The sequence below is a fragment of the Aotus nancymaae genome, unplaced genomic scaffold, assembly GCF_030222135.1.
Source record: "Aotus nancymaae isolate 86718 unplaced genomic scaffold, 86718_ANA_hifiasm-v0.15.2.pri h1tg000088l, whole genome shotgun sequence".
Taxonomy (NCBI): Eukaryota; Metazoa; Chordata; class Mammalia; order Primates; family Aotidae; genus Aotus; species Aotus nancymaae.
In genome coordinates, this window is record NW_026988503.1 from 9,843,971 (window position 1) to 9,868,594 (window position 24,624).

At 35.9% G+C, this 24,624-nt stretch overlaps 1 non-coding gene across 1 annotated transcript; it reads right to left on the reverse strand.

Moving 5' to 3' along the window:
• Positions 1-18,070: 18,070 nt before the first annotated feature.
• Positions 18,071-18,177, reverse strand: LOC135271629 (U6 spliceosomal RNA). Its single transcript, XR_010339755.1, has one exon. It is a non-coding gene; the product is annotated as a U6 spliceosomal RNA (small nuclear RNA).
• Between the last annotated feature and the right edge of the window lie 6,447 nt (positions 18,178-24,624).

Sequence of the window (24,624 nt, forward strand, 5' to 3'; positions counted from 1 at the left end):
CATTGAAATCCTAGTTCTTTTTTCTTGGCATATCAAACTCTTTTAAAATCAGCCTGACCATTTATCTCACTATATTTTCCCTTCTTTTATTATTCAAGCCTTTAAAATAAATGATCCACCTTCCCTTCACTCTATTATTATCTGGTTAATTTTTAAAACATTGGATTATTCTACATGGATTATTCTCTAAAACTGCTCTGGAAAGAGGGCATCAAGCCCACCTTAGTTGTAAAACTCATCAGAAATAATGAGTTTTGTTTTGTTTTGTTTTTGAGACAGTCTCACTCTGTTGCTCAGGCTGGAGTGCTCACTGCATCCTCCACCTCCCAGGTTCAAGCAATACTCCTGTCTCAGCCTCCTGAATAGCTGGGATTACAGGTGCGCCACTATGCCTGGCTAATTTTTGTATTTTTAGTAGAGACGGAGTTTCACCATGTTGGTCACGCTGGTCTCAAACTCCTGACCTGGTGATCTGCCCACCTTGGCCTCCCAAAGTGCCGGCATAATGAGTTTCTATCATTGACTAAAAATTTCCACATAGTCCCCACTATCAGAACTTAGACGGATTCTTATACCTGAAACCTACATGAAATCTCACCACTGCTTCCTCTACTTAAACTCCCCTTCCCTTTTTTCCTTTGTATTTAACTAAAAAAATTTTTTAAATGATCTGCTAAAATATTATTTCCTTCAAAAAGTTTTCCCTTTCCTTTACAGGCTTGATCCTACAGCACAATGTAATTCTCTTGGCAAAGAATGTATACCCCTGTGGCAATTATTTGCTTAGATATTAATCTTTTTCATCATTGCCAGCTACCGCAGTATAGGGTCCAGATGCTTCTTGCTAGGAGGCATTCAATAAATATTGCTTGAAAGAATTAACTGCTTCCCCTAATGTTTTTCTTTGATAGCAAGCTCCTTTGTATTGTAATTTTAAAACTTGTTTCCACTCTCCTTATTTTTCCTCTAGGGGTTCTCAAACACTATTCAAATACTCTTCCTAATCTTGCTAATAGTTCCATTTATAAAGCCTACCATTCCAGTGTAGAAATCAGAGATTTCTCTTTCCCTGCCTGTTTCTACATACCGATGTTATCTTGTTATTTGGGATCTACTAACTAGATACATTTAAGTGAGATTTGGATATACTAATCAACAATGTGAAGAAATAGGCACCACACGTAATCCATTCTTCATATAAGACTTATGGCAACAATGCAGAGGTTCTATTATCCAATTCCCAGTGTAAGCAGAGTTCTCTGGCCTGTTCGTGCCCAGTTGTGGAGTTTTCACTAGAGAACCACCACAGTGTCTTCTTAGTATTATGTAATTCCTAATTCTGAGACTAACAATCTGGTCTTTTAGGAGATCCTTTGGGTTACCAGATGTCCTTAAATAAATTAATTTCCTGTTTAAACAAGTTAAAGTGGGTGTTCTTTGGTGCAGTTTTGAGCGCTGAGAGGATTATCTTGTTATCTTGAGTTATCTCTTTTCGGCTGCTTTTGCAGATTCTTTTCCCTATAACTGGACCTTAATCATATTTGTTCATTTAGTCACTCGAGAAATATAAATTGAGTACCTATAAATATCAATTGAGTATCTATAAATGTCAGATATTGCTGTAGATACCAGGAATTCTTTAGAGGAGAAAACAGAAACATTTCCTTCTTTGTGTTAATCGTATTCTGGGCTGTGAGAGGAAACCGTATTTCCTAATGATCATTACACAGAAGAAAATACAAGTAGAGCACATGAGTAGTCAGGGACCAGTGGCATAAGGATGTTATTTAAGGAATGATATGTATGGAAGACTTCTCTTATTTGGGACAGAGAAACCTAAGGCTCCAAAATAGTTAGTGACCTTCTGGAGGAAGCACATTGCAGACAGAGTAAACAGTGAAAAGGCTCTGACGTGTCAGTGTGAGTCATGTGCTTAGAAAACGCAAGGCTTTCACTGCAGCTGAAGACAGTGAGTGAGGGGGAAATCAAGAGCTGAGATCAGAAAGAACATTAACTGATAGTGCAGGACAGTTCTCCAGTGGTCTTGAATCAATCCAGTTCTTCCCCCTTTCTTTCTGGTGTTTTTCAACAACTGTAGAATGTGCTGGTAATGTAACAGCCCAAGCTTTGTTCTACTGTCCCTGCTGGGGAATGCACCATTCTGAGTCAGGAAGGAAATGCCCAGGTCAGCCCAGGCTTTGCTTCTCTCTCTCCTGGAAGCAGGATGTAGTTGAAATCTCTGCACAGCAAGTCGTATGGGCCATCAGGTATCTAAACCAGAGTGGACAGGCTGCCTTTCAGGGTCCTTCAGCTATAGTGTAAGTGGAGGCACACACACTTAGGTCTTTATCTGTGCCAGACAGCTTTCTCAAGCCTTGGGGGACTGGCTCACAACGGATCCCAAGCCTATTTTTCTCTCTTGCAGCCATGTGCACATAGTAAACTCGCTCCATACAACCTGTGGCATGTGAGTGTGTTCTGTCTCATCAGACTCGCATTGGCAGCCTTGCAGAGGAGGATGCCATGGGTGGAAGTGCTCAACTCCTGTTCCTGGTAGTTCACCTAGTGATGATCTCTGCTGTGCTTTACGCAGTGAGACTATTTCCTTGGGAGTGGTTATTAGTGAACCTGATTCACAGAGGGCAGATAATGCAGAGCCTTATAGGGCATTGTAAGTACTTACAGTGCCCTATGAATGCCTTTGAAAGCCATTGGAGATTTTAAACAGAGGAATATTATCTGGATTACATTTAAAACTATCACTGACTACTCTGTGGTAAACAGATTGAGAGGGCCTATGTTGGGAAGAGACATTGTTTAGTAAATAGCTTTAGTAGAAAAGAGATCAGAACACTGAGCCTTAGGCTTTTTTTAGTCACAGAGAGACAGAGAATCTAGAAAGGAAGATTGTACGTGAGATAGGATAAAACAAGAAAATAAGGTATCACAGAAGCGAAGCTATATGATGACAAAATTTCAAGGAAGGAGAAGTCAACTATAGCAACTGACATATCTAGAAGATGGGACAGAGAGGTAAGAATGTGGACGTTATTGACACCAGGAACTTCAAATTCTCTCATTTTGCTAACTTGATTCTATTATTATCTATTACTTGATAATGTCTACTTTACATGTCTTTTTCTACGACCCGTATTTGATAGTTGGATGCTTCCAACTCCGATTGCTTTAGTGAAATGCAGACTCTCCAAATCATACTGGATATTTCCACTTAAAATTCAACATATTCCTCTCAAAAATCATCCTCTCTACTCTCAACTACATTCTATTACCTTAAGTGTTCTTTTCAGTTTGGAAAACAATTCAGAATCAATGAAGCTGTTATAGGTAGTTAGGCATAAGCAGAGCAGAATAGGGCTCTCCCCCACCCACTAGAAATGTTAGGTGATGGTTCAGCAATTATTGCACTGCTTCTCGAAAAATGATAATTCAGCAGCCAGAGACAGACAATCTCTTGATGGTTCACACCGGTTAATATTAAAAGTGTTCACTGAATGCAAGCCCCAGGGAAAAGCAGCTTCTCGGGCATGTATATTAAGACACAAATGGCGAAGTATGACGGTCTGGGGGATCATGGAACCAGAAAAAGGACAAAAACCTCAGATGGGCGTGCCTGTAACTTTCTGAACGCTGTGCATGCTCAATCAGAAGGGTAAGGGAAGCACTGCTCACACAGAAAGTCCACCCTAGGGGAAGAATCATGGGAAAGAGGGGAGCCTATAAAGTCCCAGAATCAAGGTTAAAGGGTGCTCCTTTTTCTCTCTTTGACCTTCAGGTGCCCACTTAGATCGCTTCCAAGTGTTCTTTCCTTTCTTTTCTATTTCAAGCATTTTTAATAAACTTCCACTTCTGCTCTGAAACTCGCCTTCAACTCTTTTTCCACTTGATGCCCCTCAGTCAAATTCTTTCTTCTGAGGAGGCAAGGACTGAAGTTGCTACAGACCGGTATGGATAGGCAGCCAGTAACAGGGTAACTCGGACCTCTGCCAACAGTAACAAAGCTACCATGATACCTAATCCGTATTAACTTTATATCTTAAAAATCAAAATTCTCTTTTTATCCATGCCATTCATGCTCCATAGTTCATGACCTCGTCATGTTTTGCTTGAGTTATTAATATATCCATATTTTCCTTATCTTTCAGTCTTAAGCTTCATTTCTTTTTTAATATTCTCAAATCTCTTGTCATACTAATTATTCTAAATAGAAAATTTGTAATATGATATCCCAGTTTACAGTCATTTATTGGCTTCCCATTATGTAAGGATGAAAATTACCGTGACAGGGCCTGGTATTCCTAATCTGCTCTTGCCCATTGCTTAAGTTTAATCTTCTGCCTGTGTATTCCTGAAACTTGGTGTTCCTTGAATTCTCATCTACTTCCATTTCCCTGAAAATAAGCATGCCTTCTCTCATTTTCATTGCTTTTCCTCATTCAGCTTTCTCTCACCGGACTGTTTTTATGTATCTGCCCAAATGGCACTGGGGCATATACTGATTCTCTTAAAAAGTTTGGAAGTATAACTTGAGATAAACCTTAACTCATTTCTAAAACATCAGACTAGATTTTGGCTAACGTATTGCACTGTCACAGTGGTTCCAACATACAGGCCCTTAAATGTGCCATTTCTCTGCATGAATGAATGTTGAACAAAAGGTGTTTATGTGGCCTTATGCAATTCACAGAAGGATTTAATTGATTTTAATTAGCTGTGGGAAACAAAATTTAACTTACTAAATCCTGAGTTCTGAAAACAACAAAGAGAATGGGAAATGGATTTGTATATGCAGAACATAAAAATTTTAGTCTTTCCATCGTGTGGTAGTATATAAATATATGTGCCTTTGTATGACTATTATTGTAGCATAACTCTCAGAATCTTAATGGTTTATTTTATAGAAAGAACACATACTTAGTAAATTCCCCTTGAATATCACAGAAAAAGTAGTGCTTAACAGTCTGTGCTAAAGAGTCATTTAGAAATACAGAGAAGTATTACATAGATTTTTTTTCAGAGTGCCCTTCAATCCTGAGAATATGAATACTGAGTAACAAATTATTTTACATAGTTGACATAAAAAAATGTTATGAACTCTTGACAGTTTACCTAATTTAGGAGTCAAACTTTATTATTATAGTAGGTAATTACCTCAAATACTTACGATTCCAAAAATATGAATGAGGCAAATTTTGCACATTCTTTAAGCACACGTTTTCATAGAAGTACTATGCTCTAGCTTAAGAGTAAACGTTAACATTTGAAAGACATAGCATATAGTAAAATGCCAGTTTGTCTTTTTTGCTAAGTACATAAAGTAAAAGCAAAGTGTCAGTTGCTTTTTCAGAAAATAAACTTGCAAAATTATTTTTTAAATAAGATGAAATTGGTTTAGAAAGTACAGTTTTCTCCATATAATAGGTCTCTAAAAGTTAGTTTTGACAGATATCAATATACTGACTTCATATGGTATCTATGACTATAAACATTAATGGTTTTTGTAAAATTTGGATAGGTTTTATAAAAATTGTCAAGTGAATATATCAAATTGCTTAAAAATTACATACATATTAAATAATTTGATAAATTTTATGTAGGAGCCATGTGTCTTCTTCAGAACTGTGGACTGATTGTCTTCATACGTCTCTTGATGTGTAAGAATTTTTAGTGTTTTGAAAAATCTAGCACCTTTGCAAGCATGATAAAGGCATGATAAATACAACTTCAGAACTGGCTTATTTACAACTTTAATAGGCTTAATGAGATTTGATTCATATAGCTTATAATTCACCTATTAAAGTGTACAATTCAATGTCTTCACTGTAGTCACAGGGTTGTGCAATAATGATCACAATCTAGTTTTAGAACATTGGCATATCTCCAAAAGGAAATCTTACCAACAACAAGCAGTCACTCCCCATCCCGCTTCCACTTCCCACTTCCAGGTCTAACTAGCTACTCGCCTACATCTTCACTTTTTTGTATTTGCCTGTTTTGGATATTTCAAATAAATGGAGTTATGCACCATGCTTTTGCATCTGACTTCTTTCATTTAGCTTAAGGTTTTCAGGTTCATCCATGTTTTTGTATTGGTAGGGTGCTCCTTTTTGTAGTTAAATATTTGATTGTATGAATATTCGTTTATTCATTTATTAATTGATGAGCATTTGAGTTATGAGACTTTGTGCCACTATAATTTATGCTGCCATGAACATCTGCAGACAGGTTTTGTGTGGATACATTCATATGTCTCTTGGTTAAGTAGTTAGAAGTGAAATTGCTGGGTAATATGATACCTCTGTGCTTAACCATTTGGGGACCTGCCAGACTGTTTTCCAAAGACGCAGTACCATTTCACATTCCCTCCAGAAAAGGGTGAGGATTGCCTACATTTGTTATTGTCTTTTTGCTTACAGCAATTCTAGTGGGTAGGAAGTGGTACGTCATTGTAGTTTTGATTTGAATTCACCTGATGAGTAATGAAGTTGAGCAACTTAATTTCCACAAGTTTGTGAATTCATCAAATCTCCTTCTGTTATGGATTTATTTGGCTTTCAGTGTTGACTATAAAATGTCTGGGTGTGAATCTCATTGAGTTTATCCTACTTGGAGATTCCATTAACTGTTTTTGCTGCTGTTTGTTTTTTTCTGAGCATGGGTTACACGTTCTTGTTTCTTTACATGTCTTCAATGTTTATGTTGCTAAAAATGGGATATATTAGATAAGATATTGCAATTATACTTGATTTTTTCCTGGAGGTTGTTTATGTTCTTTGCTTGGTCATGTATTTGTCTGGAGGCTTGGCTATACAAATCTATAATGGACATCCCCTGCAGTGTTCAGCCTCTCGTGTATCTGCTCAGTTTCCTTTTCAATTGCTTTATCCTTTATTCTGGCTACCTAGAAATTACCCCTGGGTTGACATAAGCATTTACTGGTCAAAAGTTGTTGTTAAGCTACTTTATCTCACTGAAGTTTTACTCTTACTAGTGGATGTTTGTATGGCTTGAAGGTCACACAAACAGTTCTGGCAGTTGCTGACTTTTGCCCCACATTTCCCTGGAAAGTAGAGGTTTGGATGTTTGCTCTACGATCACGTCTAAACTTGCATAGTCTTGGGCATACACACAATCTTCCAGACAGTAGGGGGCAGGTGTAAGTTAATTTTTATTCTCACTTAATAGGATTCCTCCTCTCACTTAATTTGTCTGCTTCTGATAGCAGCAGAAGGCAGACAAATTCCTAGGCAGAAAGGGGCAGCTCCCAAGTGAAACCTGACCTTCAAGCCCAAGACAGTCTGAAGTCTGAAAACTGAGCCGATAGTTTTGGGTGAAGTCCACGACCCAGAGTGAGAACTTCCTTGATGTCTTTTAGCTAATTGAATGGTGCTTTTTCCAGGCCTGCCCGTGGACCAATTAGCATGCACTCCCCTATTCTGAACCCATAAAAACTTTAAACTCAGTCACACATGGGGACTTCCTGCCTTCACCTTGGGGTAGGGGCAACCCACCTTGCATCCCCTCTCTTGTCAAGAGCTGTTCCATGGCTCAGTTAGACTCTTCTCTACCTTGTTCACTCTCTAGTTGTCACCAAATATCATTCTTCTTGGATGCAGGATGAGAACCCAGAACCGCAGGAGCAAACGCAGCTGTAACACTGCAGCCCTTCCACGTGATGGAAAACAGTGGTGAGGCCAGTAGTCATGGGTTGAGTGGGGCACCGGGACCAAATGAGCTATAACACATACCAGCTGACACGCATCCTGGCCTGCCTGCTGAGCTGCCGGCAGTGGCATGCTCCTATTTTCCAGGCTTGGAAAGAAGAGCTGTGACCCTTCTGGGTGCCCAGACCTTGGGACTCCCCAAGCCAGAGTTGTGAAATGCTGTAACATCTCTTGGGGCTCCATAGTTGCTGGTCTCTCTGAATTCTTGGGCACCACTGCATTCCCCTAGTCCAGATGCCAGCGCCCAAGGCAGAAGCTGCCTGAGGCACAGCTGGTCCAGCTAGTCTTGCATGGAAGCTTGCGCCTATGCCAGCGCATGGAGCTGTCCACCCCACTGCAGAAGCCAGTGCACCTGGCTGTGTGCAGTGGCCAGACCCTGCGCACCCTTGCTTACACATCTCTCATTGCTCCATGTCTGGCTCACCCGTGGGGAGGTGTGGGATCTGGGCTGGTGGCATGAACCAAGCACAGCCTGCCAAGCTGAATGGGTGGAGCCAGCCCAGCTATCCGAAGCAAAATTCAAGCAGAGGTGCCACTGGCCACAGAGGCTTCCAGCTGGTGAAGTGGAACTGAAAGAATCCTGTGTCACTGGGTTAGTGCAGCTTATTTTTCACTCAGTGTTTTGTCAAAGGTTGCTTTTAAGTGTCTTGTGTTATTAAATTTCCACTTTATGTTGATGGGCCTGTGTACAGCTTGGTGAGTACTTTCAAGACTGTCCCACATCTTTCTCTACTTACTCCCGAGTAGGTGCAGCCTAGAGAAGGTGAATGGTCTTTCGGAAACACACAGTCAATTTGGATCTCAGGGAGTCTCTTTTAGGCTTTTTTTCTTGATTCTATTAAATACCTGACTGTTTTGCCATTTTGCACATGTCTTGGAGCTAATTAGCCTCCTCTTAAATGCTCTCCAGCAAGATCTCAGTCATTTTTGACAATTCTTTAGGCATGCAGTTTTCCATACTCTGTCCTAAATAAAGGTCATCTCCACGGGCAGAGCTGCTAACTTTTCCACTGGACAGAAGTTTTGTGTTTATTGTGGTCACTTAGTTTTTAATTTCATTTGATTTGTAAATGCAGACATGGAAACACTGAAATTAAAGACAATAATGATTTCTAAGTAGAGATTAATCCCTTTACTACCAGAACTCTTTTCCCAAATGTATGTCCAGGAGCACATGTAAGAAAAGTTGCCTAATACAGACTAACCAGTAAGACTTGTCTCATATTAATAATTAAATATAATTATTTAATATTATAGATGCAAATTTATTTAACCCTGGCTCACCCAAGTGTTGCTTCAGAAACATTAGACTTCAATTATCAGTTTTTCTTATGTTTCTCCTTTGAATTTGAAACTGACCCAATAGTCCCATAGACTGTTCTTTTGGGTAAACATAGAAATTGACCTTCCTGTTCTTAAGGCTTAAAATTTTTATTTGTTTTTTCTGAGTTCCTTCCTCAGGAAAGAACCTTCAGGCCTCTCAAAAGAAAAAAAAAAGTATCAAATAATTGAAACTCACCATATCACCACATCCAGGCAATGAAACTTTGAACTCATCATTCATTGTAATTGTTTCTTTGCCCCTCCCTATCCTGTTTTCTTACACATTGTTGAATTTCTTCCTTGCTGTATAAACCCCTGGTTTTAGTGGGTCAGGGAAATGGATTTGAGACTGCAGCACCCGATTAAAGACTTCTTTGGATACTTGTCATCACAGTGATGGACTGTCTGTATGGTGAGAAGCAGGGCCTACACTGAATCCCTGGTGTTTTGGTGGCAAATTTAGTTGTTGTATAGTAAATGATCCATTAGAAATGAATATCCTTAACACACATTTCTTTGGGATGAAGCTTTATCAGAATACAATCCATTAATTCAAACTTCATAAATTTTTCAGCTGAAAACCCACAAATTGTGAAATGTTCAAATAGCTGCCAAACTTCAGAAGATACAAAAATGCTTAGTAGTACATATCTCAATAAAAAATTAGGGATTGATCCTTGAAATATGATTATACTTTTATGTATCTCTCCCATTCAATCCATTAGCAAATTCTATCAACCACAAAATATAGCTCAAATCAATCTGCTTTCCTTCATCCCAATTGCCACGACCTACCTCTAAGCCACTGTTAGTTCTACCCTTGAAACTAGAGTCTATTTCCACCCTTACTTGGCACCAATAAAACCTTCACTCAGTAGCCAGAGGGAACTTTTTAAGATAAAAATTGAATCCAAAGAAACTGAAATCAACATATCCCAGTGATATCAGCATGTCCATGGTCACTGCAGCATCATTCACAACAGTCAAAATACAAAGTCAAAATGCATGTGCAACAACAGACAACTGGATAAAGAGAATGTGTTTTATAAAGCCAATAGAATATTACTCAGCCTTAAAAAAGAAAGAAATTCTGTCATTTGTGACAACATGGATGAAACTGGAGAACATTATGTTAAGTGAAATAAGTCAGGCATAGAAAGACAAATACCACATTATCTTACTTATATATGGAGTCTGAAACAATCATACTCAGAGTAAAATGGTGGTTACGAGAGGCTGGAGGCAGGAGAAAAAAAATAGGAAAATGGTTGTCAAAGGGTACAAAGTTTCAGTTAGGAAGAGTAAGTTTTTAAGATCTACTGCACAACATGGTGACTATAGTTAATAATAATGCATTGTATATTCAAAATTGCTTAGAGATTAAATGTCAAATGTCTCACCACAAAAAATAAGTGAAGGGATGTATATGCTAATTAGCTTTATTTAATCATTCCATGTTGTATCACATTGTATACCATAAATGCATGCAATTATTCTGTCAATTAAATGTAATAAAAAAATCTCATTTTGTTATTTTTTTCTATTGATTATTGTGTATTGTTTTTCTTTATTAATGTGTTCAATAGTCATATGATAAAACATAGTCAGATCTCATCAGATAAAGAAACATTTTCAGATGGATTATCAAAATTTATACATGAAAACCTATATTTAAAAGTGTAAAATATAGAAACAAACATATGCCAATATAGAAATTTATTACATGAATTTAGATGTATACACACACATACAAATATACACATTCAATTCTGTATTTTATGTTACATCTCATGTTTAGGAAGAAACACCTTTCTGGTACTAAAAAATTTTCTTTGTAAGCAATTAGAACTTCTTATTATCAAAAGATGTAATGTTCCCCCTTGGTCCACCCCCACTCTCAATTTTATTACCTTACCTATAATTACACTTTATGTACATATTTATATAATTCTTTTTGTTGACTGAATTTTTTTTACTTGTTCATTGTTTTACAATTTACTTTTTAGCCCTCAATTTTCTTTAAATTTTTTATAGAAGTTTACATAGCTACCTCATCTCTTATAATTGATAATTTAATCCCCATATTAATCACTACTTTATCATTTATGTTTTTCTATTTCATGCAATAATAAAATGACTTATGTCAGATAGATTGCAAATTGCTTAATGCATTGTCTGATCTTCTCTTATTCTTTAATAAGAGAACTTCATTTTTTTCAGGGCAGCAGTTGACCCAACTAAAAGACAGAATTTTATACTTTGCTGCTAGTTTGGACCATTTAACTCAAAACTGGTAAATGAATATGCCAATTTTATTGTACTTTCAAGAATCATTCTTAAAGAAATAGTGTTTCGTCTTCCTTCTCTCCTTGTATTACCTGCTGGCTGTAATATGTATGCAATTACATACAAAAGCAGTAATATGAAGGGAAATGGACCCTTGTTAATTGTGGCAAAGCAATGCAAGTGAAGACCCAGATGCTGAATATTAGCCTTGAAAGCTAACTGCCTAGACCTTTGTCTTGCATTGGCAAATAATTTTGGTAAGCTGTTATATTTTACACTTTGGAAGGCAAACTGTAGGCTGGCTAAGGTGGTGTTATTAAGTGGAATTGTAAAGGGATTCACAGGATCACTTTGCTATTTCAGCTGGCTGCTTTTGGTAAAATCCTGCAAGATGGTTATGGACTCAACATAAGAGAAGTCTATCTTTTAGCAGAAATAAGAATCTCTTATATTGCAGATTTGCAGGTTAAAAAGTCAACAGCTTTTGTCCTACATGTGAAGTGTATTTGTGCATGTGTAGAAAGATGAATAGATGGATGGATGGATAGATAGACAGTTAGATAGATAAAGTTTCCTAGGGCTGATGTAACAAATTACCATAAACTTAGTGGTCTGAAACAAAAAAGAATAATTATCTCATAGTTATAGAAGCTAACAATTTAAAATCGAAGTGTTAGGATGAGAAACTTTCTGGAGACATTAAGGGAGAATCTGATCTGTTTCTCTTCTGATTTCTGGTGGTTACTGGCAATCCATGGCATTTATTGGCTTGTAGCTGAAATCACACCACTGTACTTATATTATCACAAAAACTTTTTTCCTTGTGTTTCTCTCTGTGTTCATATGGGCTTCTTAAAAAGATCCTATCATTAGATTTAGGACCTACCCTAATCCAGTATCTGAATTTTAACTACATCTGCAAAACCCCCATTTCCAAATAAGATTACTTTCTGAGATTTCCTATGGACATGAATTTTGGAGAGATGCTACTAAGCACAATAAAGATAGATGATAGATAGCAATGCCAAAAATTTAACAGTAACAGGTTACTGAAATACTATTACTCCGCTGCAAAGAGGCAATTTAGGGTGTTGTTTCTCTATCCAAGCTCATTATTTCAGATGGCCTCAATTTTCAGAGAGTTGCAGATGGGAAATGCACAGATAATAGGAAATTTAAAATTCCTTAATCTTAAATAATCTGTTTACATAAGCTCTCTGCCAATGATTGCCTGCATTTGGGACTGGAAGTAAATAAACCAGAAGTCTACTATATGTACATACCTGTCCTGCAAAAATAGCCTGTCATAGCTATCTCCCTAAAAAAAGTCTAGGTCTTTAAAACTACACCACCAGAAAGTGGTCTCACATAATTGAGCAATCACCAAGAAGGACAAAGTCTTCATTACTCATCTCACTAATGTCAATGAAGGACAGGGGAACCAAAGAAATTTAGAGAAGACAGAGAATGTGGAGGTCAATGGAGACAGTTGGATTTATCCTGGCATGCCAACTTCTCAACGAGCAGGGCTGTAGATATTTATTCCATTCATTATTCCCACATCATGGCATATTTGAATGGAGGTGCATACTGCAGGGGATAGTCAGGCTCCAATTTCAAAGATAACTTCTCTCTGTCTGCTAGTTGAGCAGACTTAATCAAACTACGAAACAAGGCTTAAACAATTTCAGCAAAGTCTCAGGATACAAAATCAATGTGCAAAAATCACAAGCATTTCTATACACCAATAACAGACTAACAGAGAGCCAAATCATAAGTGAACTCCCATTCACAATTGCTACAAAGAGAATAAAATACCTAGGAATACAAGTAACAAATGATGTAAAGGACCTCTTCAAGGAGAACTACAAACTACTGCTCAAGGAAATAAAAGTGGACACAAGCAGATGGAAAAACATCCCATGCTTATGGTTAGAGAGAATCCATATGGTGAAAATGGCCATACTACCCAGAGTAATTTATAGATTCAACGCAATCCCCATCAAGCTACTAATGACCTTTTTCACAGAACTGGAAAAAACACCTTAAACTTCATATGGAACCAAAAGAGAGCCTGCATAGTCAAGACAATCTTAAGCAAAAAGAACAAAGCTGGAGGCATCATGCTGTGGGACTTCAAACTATACTACAAGTTTACAGTAACCAAAACAGCATGGTACTGGTACCAAAACAGAGATATAGACCAATGGAACAGAACAGAGGCTTCGGAGGCAATGCCACACACCTACAACCATCAGATCTTTGAGAAACCTGACAAAAACAAGCAATGGGGAAAGGATTCCCCGTTCAATAAATAGTGTTGGGAGAACTGGCTAGCCATGTGCAGAAAGCACAAATTGGACCCCTACCTGACACCTTTCACTAAAATTAACTCCAGATCGATTAAAGACTTAAACATAAGACCTAATACCATAAAAACCCTAGAAGAAAACCTAGGCAAAACCATTCAGGGCATAGTCATTGGCAAGGACTTCCTTACTAAAACAGCAAAAGCATTGGCAGCAAAAGCATTGACAGCAAAAGCCAAAATAGACAAATGGGATATAATTAAACTTCAGAGTTTCTGCACAGCAAAAGAAATAATCATTAGAGTGAACCAGTAACCAACAGAATGGGAAAAAATTTTTGCAATCTAACCATCTGACAAAGGGCTAATATCCCGAATCTGCAAAGAACTAAAACAAATTTACAAGAAAAAAACAAACCCATTCAAAAGTGGTCAAAGGATATGAACAGACACTTTTTAAAAGAAGACATATGAGGACAACAAACATATGAAAAAATGCTCATCATCACTGGTCATTAGAGAAATGCAAATCAAAACCACATTGAGATACTATCTCACACCAGTTAGAATGGTGATCATTAAAAAATCTGGAGACAATGCTGGAGAGGATGTGGAGAAATATGAACATTTTATACTGTTGGTGGGAGTGTAAATAACTTCAGCCATAGTGGAAGACACTGTGGTGATATCTCCAGGATCTAGAAATAGAAATTCCATTTGACCCAGCAATCCTATTACTGGGTATATACCCAAAGGATTAGAAATCATTCTATTATAAGGACACATGCACATGTATGTTCACTGAGGCACAGTTTACAATAGCAAAGACCTGGAATCAACCCAAATGCCCATTGATGATAGACTGAACATGGAAAATGTGGCACATATACAATATGGATTACTATGCTGCCATAAAAAATGATGAGTTCATGTCCTTTGTAGGGACATGGATGTATCTGGAAACCATCATTCTCAGCAAACTGACAGAAGAACAGAAAACCAAACACAGCATGTTCTCACTCATAAGCTGGTGTTGAACAATGAGAACACATGGACACAGGTAGGGGAGCATCACATACTGGGGTCTATTGGCGGGGGCTTAAAGAGGGACAGCAGTGGGGTGAGGAGGTTGGGGAGAGATAACATGGGGAGAAATGCCAGATACAGGTGATGGGAGGATGGATGCAGCAAACCACACTGCTATGTATGTACCTATGCAACAATCCTGCACGATCTACACATGTACCTCAGAACCTAAAGTACAATTGAAAAAAAAAAAGCAAAAACAATGAAACAAGTTATGTCATGCACAGCTGATGGATACATTTCAGTAGGTTTCTTGTATTAAATTAAGGTGGGAAAACATTCAGTGTTACAGAAGTGCCCTCATAAACATGAAACAATCTGTAGATTCCAAAATAGCTAATAATCACGAGCAAGGTTATTTTCTATGTTAATGATGATGTCTGTAGTGTTATCTATTTACTCAATAAACACACACATGAAACAACTCTGTCAAAGTAGCTGTTAAAAATAAAGATTGCCATTTCCATAGGAATAATCATGACCTTAGAGTTTTATACGTACACCCCATTATTTCTGATAATTTTATATACTAATGTTTAGAGTTATTAAATTGTGACAGATTGTTTGGAGCTAGAATACTACATGCTATAAACTAAATAACAGGTGAGTCATGTCATGGCTAATTACAGGAGGTTCTAGTGTCATCAGCTAATGCTTCTCTTAGAAAGAAAAACCGATTGCTTACATTGTCCATCAATGTTCAATGTTTTATCTCACAGGTATTATAAACAAGTATTAAATATAATATTCTGAATCACATTTATTTTATGCTCAATAGGTTTTTTAAATTAAAAATATGTAAGGGATCATGAAGAAAAAGCTAGAAATAACTTGAAAAACCTAATTATGTGACAAATATATGACATTTTGTACACTTAGAGTATATAACTGCATTAACACCTCGATGATTACATATGATTTTTCTCAAAATGTAACTTTGAAGCAGAATGTACTACATTTTAGTGAAACACTGAGGAAAAAATAAGCTGGAATATATAATTTTGATACATTCTAAAAATTTTGAATTTCTTAAATAATGGATATATTGTTATAATTTATATCTTTAATAAAGTAACTAGTTTGTTAAGATTTTATATTACTTGTGCAGAATCCAAGACTAGAAATCATTGCTTTATAGAGGCCACAATACCAACCAAAATGGAAATCAAAATTTACCCACAAATAAGGACTAAAGAGGTCAGTACTGCAGGATGTACTATAGAAGAAATGCATGAATATATTAAGTTTAACATAGGGAAAAATAAGAAATGTACTGATCAAACAGACTATGAAAAAGCTGGTTATCTATATTTTTTAGAGTTGTACATGGTCAAGTTTTACTCCTCTCTTGTGAAACTGGTTACCCATAATACGCTGGGCAAATCTTCAATTACATTAATATAAATATATTAAAAATTTACCAAAGTTTTCATATAAATTTAAGGAGATTATAGTGAAATCTTTTCTCATTTTGTCTCCTACATTTTTATTAAAGGAAACTTACGTGGATAAGTTAATATAAACCTATATTGACAGGTTTAAAATCTTCAGAAAACTTTAAGGAATACAAACATCATTTATAAACATTAAAGATTAAAATATATTTACATGTTGATTTAGAAATGAGCCTCCTGGCTGGGGTGGTGGCTTGTGCCTGTAATCTCAACACTTTGGGAGGTCAAGGCAGGTAGATTGCTTGAGGCCAGGAGTTCAAGACTAGCTTGGGAAAAATGGTGAAACCCTGTCTCTACAAAAAATGCACAAATTAGCTGGGTATGGTAATATGTGCCTGTAATCCTAGCTACTGGGGAGGCTGAGGTGGGAGGATGGCTTGAGCCTGGGAGGCAGAGGTTGCAATGGCCGGAGATGGTGCCACTGCACTTCAACCTCAGTGACAGAATGAGACCTTGTCTCAAAAAAGAAAAGAAACAAAAAATGAGCCTCCTTCAAATGCACCAAGTTCATTCATCTGAAGCTTACTTAGAATTGTGAAATAATTACTATAACATCACTCAGTAAATTTCCTCACATTTTATACCCCAAAATTCTGTTGACACAAATATAAATGAGTGATTTTTAAAGAATGAGAGTTCACTTCTTATTTGTTTCCGGATACCAAATAGCAAAGATTTGGAACCCACCCAAATGCCCATCAATCATAGACTGGATAAAGAAAATGTGGCACATATACACCATGGAATACTATGCAACCATAAAAAAGGATGAGTTCATGTTCTTTGCAGGGACATGGATGAAACCAGAAACCATCATTCTCGGCAAACTGAAACAAGAACAGAAAACCAAATGCTGCATGTTCTCACTCATAAGTGGGTGTTGAACAATGAGAACACATGGACACAGGGAGGGGAACATCACACACAGGGGCCTGGGGGTCGGGGGCTAGGGGAGGAATAGCGGGGGGGAATAGCAAGGGGTGAGGGGATTGAGGAGGGATAGCATTAGGAGAAATACCTAATGTAGATGACAGGGTGATGGATGCAGCAATCAACCACCATGGCACATGTATAACTTCATAACAAACCTGCACAATCTGCACATATATGCCAGAACTTAAAGTATAATAAATTTTTAAAAAAGAAAAAAGCAAATAGAGTGTTTAAATTTTAAGAGGAATACAATAAATCAGTGTTATGCCTATGTTTTCAATGAGATATCTGTGAAAATACACGTCCATTTTTTTAATTATACTTTAAGTTCTGGGGTACATGTGCAGACCCTGCAGGATTCTAACATAGGTATACACATGCCATGGTGGTTTGCTGCCTCCATCTCTCCATCACCTACATTAGGTATTTCTCCTAATGTTATCCCTCCTCAATCTCCCCACCCCCTGCTATCCTTCCCCAGCCCCCCACCCCCATCAGACCCCAGTGTGTGATGTCTCCCTCCCTGTGTCTATGTGTTCTCATTGTTCAACACTCACTTATGAGTGAGAACATGCAGTGTTTAGTTTTCTGTTCTTGTGTCAGTTTGCTGACAATGATGGTTTCCAGATTCATCCACGTCCCTACAAAGGACATGAATTCATCATTTCTTATGGTTGCATAGTATTCCATGGTGCATATTTGCCACATTTTCTTTATCCAGTCTATGATTGATAGGCATTTGGGTTGACTCCAAGTCTTTGCTATTGTAAACAGTGCACCAATGAACGCATATGTGCATGTGTCTTTATAACAGAACAATTTATAATCCTTTGGGTATATACCCAGTAATGGGATTGCTAGGTCAAATGGTATTACTATTTCTAGATCCTTGAGGAATTGGCACACTGTCTTCCACAATGGTTGAACTAATTTACACTAAAAATATGGGACACTTCACAAATTTGCGTGTTATCCTTGCACAGGGGCCATGCTAATCTTCTCTGTATAATTCCAATTTTAGTATATGTGCTGCTGAAGTGAGCACATGTCTGTATTACATACATCATATATGAACAAACCTATGTTAATAAATGTATTTTTAAAAGCTATTCAGAACAATTCGAAATCATTAGAAACTAAGGTTTTCAACAAAATATGTGCTATTTAAAATGGAATAAATTTTGTTTTGAGAAAAGCATGACAGGAAGTAGGATTCCTCTTTCTGTACAGAACTTTTAAGTTTTCAGAAAACTTCTACAGAGATAAATTTCTCATAGTATTAGATATCTTAGCAATGTGCCCAAATGTAGACATTTTTACTAATTATACAATGAGATCTGAGAAATCTAATTCTAATTGCTGTTTGTTTTGGTCTAATATAGAATACTCGACAAGATTTATAAAGAATTACCCATGTGTTATTGTATATCAGTTCCATACCTAATAGAAAAGGATTCTTAAATTCCACATTGAAATGCCACCAACCAATTTTTAAGCATGTTTCTTTTATCAGCCTAGATCTCACAAAAACCTGTGAAACTTACTTGACAAACAGAGACCAGTTAGTCTCCTTGACTTTATCATTATATAAATCTAAAATGGAAAATGAAGTGAGAAAGTTTAGTTTTTGCAAATTAGTAAAGCTGAACATATACCCATTAATTTCTGACTAAGAAAGGACAATGATAAGACCAGAGTCATAATGTGCACATCATTTTTATCCATATAACTTTCAAAGCCTCTTTTGGGGTGCTACTGTTCACAAAACCTCTGAGACAAAAGCAGGAAAAATAAACTTGGCTTAATTTCTATAATATTTAGGTGACATCACTAATTCCATGTTGGCAATATTTGGGGTTGGGCAATACTTTTTGTTAAGCATATAGTTAGGAGTCTTTTAAATCTTCTCTCTCGACTCCATTCCCTGACCATTGGGTTAGAGAAGCAAAATTCTATCATCCTAATAAAAAAATAGAAGACAAATGAGACAGAAAGAAGTCAGAGACAGAAAGTTTTCCCAAAGCCTAGCCAACAAAAATGTGTTCTAGCATTACAACATTATTGATGAAAGATTTTTTAAATCAACAATGGTGAGAAAATAAACATAACTTTTATGAAGTTGGAATCATCATTCCATTCTTATAAAACATATATATTGCATTATTACATATTGCTATTGGAATATTCAATATTTTTCTAAGGTGAAATTAAAACTTCCAATTAAAAAGGACCTTCAGAAACTCTGTATAATTACATGTTCTTTAAAGCCAGACACTGGGGGTACAGCTAGAGAAAAACCCATGCAGGCTTTAAAACATATTTCCCACAAAAAGTAAGATATGAAGAATGTGCACAGGAAAGAATGTATATAATTTCCATGTGTTTCTAAATCACTGGTTTTTAAAGAATATTTTAACAATCACATTCACTCCTGTGGAAAAATGAAACAAATATCGATATATGTCATTTGAATTCTTTGCAATATTAGATTGTTATGCTTCCTATTGAGAATAATCAATGACTTGTCATGGAATTGTATCAGGTTAATTAGAAAAATGCCAGTGAGCTATATCAAAAATTACTTATTATTTAAATAATTTGTAAAGCAGTATGATGTGGTGCAGTCACATGCAAATTTCATAGCCTAAAGCTGGATATGCTTATTTTGTCATTAACAAATCTAAGTCACTTAACTTCGTATTAATTTTTTGTATGTTGATAACATATGATCATGATTCAAATCAAGTAACAAATGAGAATGTAATTAAAATTGTAAAATTAATATACAACTACCATTATTAGCATAGTTAAATGAATTATGGTTAAACCATAATTGGAGTCATAGTCAATTTTAGATTGTATCTTTTGCCTGAATATTTTGTTTGTATCATGGCAGGCTTTACACACACACAACAAAAAGGTATACAGAAATATCCAGACAGGTGGCCAGGCGCAGTGGCTCACGGCTGTAATCCCAGCACTTTTGGAGGCCAAGGCAGGTGGATCACCTGAGGTCAGAAGTTCAAGAACAGCCTGGCCAACATGGAGAAACCCCATCTCTACTAAACATACAAAAATTATCCAGGAGTGGTGGCAGGCACCTGTAGTTCCAGCTACTTGAGAGGCTGAGGCAGGAGAATCCCTTGAACCTGGGAGGCGGAGGTTGCAGTGAGTTGATATTGCACCATTGCACTCTAGCATGGGGAACAAGAGCCAAATTTCTTAAAAAAAAAAAGAAAACATGAAAAAGAAAAAAAAAAGAAAAGACAAAAAGAATTATTCAGACAGGTTAAATCTTTAATGCTTTGCCTCTGAAAAATTTCCATGGAAAAACCTAATCCTAGAGGTGGAAGATTCTCTATTTTTAGAACTTTGGAGGAGATAAGTGGTTCCTCTATTTTGGTGCTGTTTCTGTTGTCAGAATTGTCTTCTTAGAACAAAACTCTGCTCATTTCAACTGCAAAATAAAAGGTCAGAAAGGAATTCCCCGGTAACTCACTTCCACTAATACCTTTCCAAGCAGTAATAATGAAACATAAATAGCAACAGGTAGAAGGGGTTTCACATGAAGATCAATAGAGGTGACGTTTAATAAGTAAATTATGCTGAAACAAAAGTCAAAAGAACTCTACGATTATGTGCAATCTGGTGCCCACGTATTTCACTGTTCAGATAGCAGATTGTCATTTTGAAAAACAGAATGGGAGGAATCTAAGCTTCTAGGCATTTTGCCTAATTTTTCTTTGGCTTCCCCTCATTTCCTTTAAGCCTTAGACACATGACTACAGAGTCCAGACCTGGGGTATATTGAGCTGTAAGTTACAATATTTGGAATGTGAAGAGCTGGAGGTAACTTGAAAAATTTTAATGCTAAGCAGTTGCCAGAGGCTATTAGAAGCATACTGATGATCTAGATATAAATTATTTTAATAAAAAAGATTGCAAAGTACAAAATGCCAACCAATTTCTCAGAGCACTGCACTGAGAAATGATGGACATAGAGAAACATTTGGTTAAGTCCCCAGTAGCAAAATAGGCTTTTGAAAAAACTGGACATTTTAAAAGACCGTAAATGATGAATCCATTATATAAAAGTCAAAGACTCTAAGAGTACTTAGGAAATAATGAATGTGCTCTCTCTGATGGATTATGTAATGATTTAAAAAATATATAAAGGTAAAGTAGGCATACTGAAACAATGACCAGATACATATAGAAGATGAAAGAAAGGTTGGGAGTAGCTGTGGGAAAGGGAAACCTTCTCAAAGAAAAGTGGAAATTTTAAAAATTTGGGTGGCTAAAATATAAGAATAAGTTAGCTTAAGAAATGCTAATGTCTTAATGATAAGCTTAGATTTTTAATGAAAATGTTAATATGCTATTATTTTATTATTATTTTATTTTATTTTATTTTTTTTTGAGACGGAGTTTCGCTCTTGATACCCAGGCTGGAGTGCAATGGCGCAATCTCGGCTCACCGCAACCTCCGCCTCCTGGGTTCAGGCAATTCTCCTGCCTCAGCCTCCTGAGTAGCTGGGATTACAGGCACGCGCCACCGTGCCCAGCTAATTTTTTTGTATTTGTAGAGACGGGGTTTCACCATGTTGACCAGGATGGTCTCGATCTCTTGACCTCGTGATCCACCCGCCTCGGCCTCCCAAAGTGCTGGGATTACAGGCTTGAGCCACCGCGCCCGGCCTTATTATTATATACTAGTCATGATACAATATGCCATTATACTATTTAACAAAATATATTTATAACTATAATAAAATATAACTATATCTTTATTTATAAATATAAATTATAAATCTATTTTATTAAATATTAATCCAATATATTTATGTTTATATATTGAAGTATATTTATTAAATATTAATCGACAATTATATTGATAACTTTTATAGCCAGTTATTTTAAAGCCCCAATTACAAATGAGATTATTATATTGGAATCCAGAAAATATATTTATTTCTAAACACAGTAGGATATATATGTTATTTCTAAACACAGTAGGATATATATGTTATTTCTGAACACAGTGGTAGATACGCATATATGTATATCTATCAGATAAATGCTGCTTGATTTTTTTAAGTTTTAATTTTTTTTGACAATATTTCACATTGCTATTTTAAATAAATATATGCTGAATTAAAGTAAGAAGACCTCAAATAAAAAGCTATAAAATTATATACACAACATAAACTTAACTAAAATTCAGTGAGATAAATGGGTTTATCCAATAAATCAGACTATTCGAGTTTGAATTACTCCTTTCCCACCCCTCACCTTCATCTAACCTTGAGCCTCTTACTTAATCTGTCACACCTCCAGAATACATGTTGATAATCATAGTACCTACATAATAGGTTGATGAGCATTTTTAGCACCATGTGTGGCACAGGGTGGGTTTCAATATTTTATAATTTCCATACAGGAACTGTAGCCATCATACTAAATTATGAATACAATGTATAGAAAACCAATAAGTAGTAAATAGTTCTTCAGACCACATGTGAAACCAGAAGAGTCACTGAGATAATTCATTGCAAAAGCAACTTGTCATTTCAGATGAAGTGATTGGCATGAAACTGAATTAATCAGTCTAAAATTTGGGAAAGTCACACTGTAAAAGTGAACTCTGCACATTCTGGTTAACTTTCAGGAGAATAAGATTAGTTCTTACAAGCTTTTCAAAAAAAAAATTAAAAACAATTATTATACCAACTTTATAAGATGTAATAAAAATCGTATATATTTAAGGTATGCAATGTAATGTTTTGAAACATGTATACATTATAGAATGAATATCACTCAAATTCATTCCAAATTGTACTCTTCATTAATTTAAATTTGTTAATGTTACGGTTAATTTGTATGATGTTTCTCCTGGATAAACTGATGTTTCTCATTGCAAAATCAGAAATGTCTACCTTTAAATGTTAAACAGTAAATAAAAATTAAGTATTACTTTTTCTCACGAAGAAACTTAATGAACATATTGGTGGGAGAAGTTAACTATTTGGTTAAAATCATTGCAAAACACAGGGGAGTTCTGATACCAAAGTATTCATTTCTTATGTACACTCCAAATATAAAACTGGTACCAGCAGTAATTACAAAGAGAATTAAATTGCAGGGTGCCATATGTAGTGACTTTTATAGTTGCATTCATACTGATTACATGTAATTTTTATAGCAGACCTCTTTTAACTTTATAAAAGAATATGGCAATTAGATGCTTTTACTTTACTACATGATATATGATCCGATGGAAGTGCTGTAGAAAAGCTGTCTGAATTTAAATGTGTATTTTCACTACATTTAAAAATATCTTGCTTGGTATTTTAAGTATTGTAGAACAGATAGTGTAACATTGCTATTAGTTTTCATAATCATGTCTTATTTTGTACAAAAAAAGCAATAAATTACAAACTTAAAGTTGCGTTATTAAGGAATGTTTTCCATAGAACGACTGATGCACCTATTACTAATACTGAACTTTTAAAAATGACATCTGTATTAATGAAGATTGGCATTAGCTTTGTAATAAAAGTAGATCTTTGTACCTCTATAAATCACATGTATTTCATTCTCTTTACTGCTTACTTTCTCAACATTTTATTATGAGACAGTCATAGATATATGCAATATCCTAATTGAGAGAGATTCCATTTTTAAGTAAAAAAAGTATATGTAAAAGATGTTCTTCAATAACAAATTTAAAGTTTTAGTTCTACTTGCTATGAAATTTTCAAGCTACTTGATATGTAAAATCATATTATAGATGGTGATTTTCTTTTATTCTACATTAAAAGCCAAATATCTCAGTAATGAAGAACAAATAAAACATTCTCACTCCAATGTTCACATTTGAAAATGAACATTTTAGTTTTTTCATTCATGTTCCATTGCCTAACAGTGTTCCAGAAATTTGATGGCACAAACTTAAAAGATGGCAGAAACATCTCTTAAATCTACATGACTAACTTCACAAACTATAATGGCTCAACATTTAAAATACTTCAATTATCCTTTAGTTACTGCATAACAACACCTCCATGGTATTTCTTTATTATAAAGGCAATTTATTCAAAACAGTATTTCTTTTTGGAAACTGAAACTTACTATAAGAGAGGTTTTGAAAAAAGCATCTCTATAAAGATATCCTAAAAAGAATTAAATGAACTGAACCACCAGCAGTTATGGAACAACATACAGTTAATTGGGCCACATGAGAATCAAACCTCTGATGCTGGCCAGAGCAGCACATAGACAAAGAACAAAGATTCCCTCAGATGCTTGAACTCAGGGCATACTGATGGCAACTTATACTTACTGCCTTTCCCAGTTAAGCAACACTAGTCTGTTTCTTTCACAGATTTAATAGAAAATGTTGCCATGTGATACAGATTTGGACAGAGAACTTTTAATATGTATCCCACTAAAAATAGGAAGTGGCATCACACTGCTGCCAAAGATGAACACA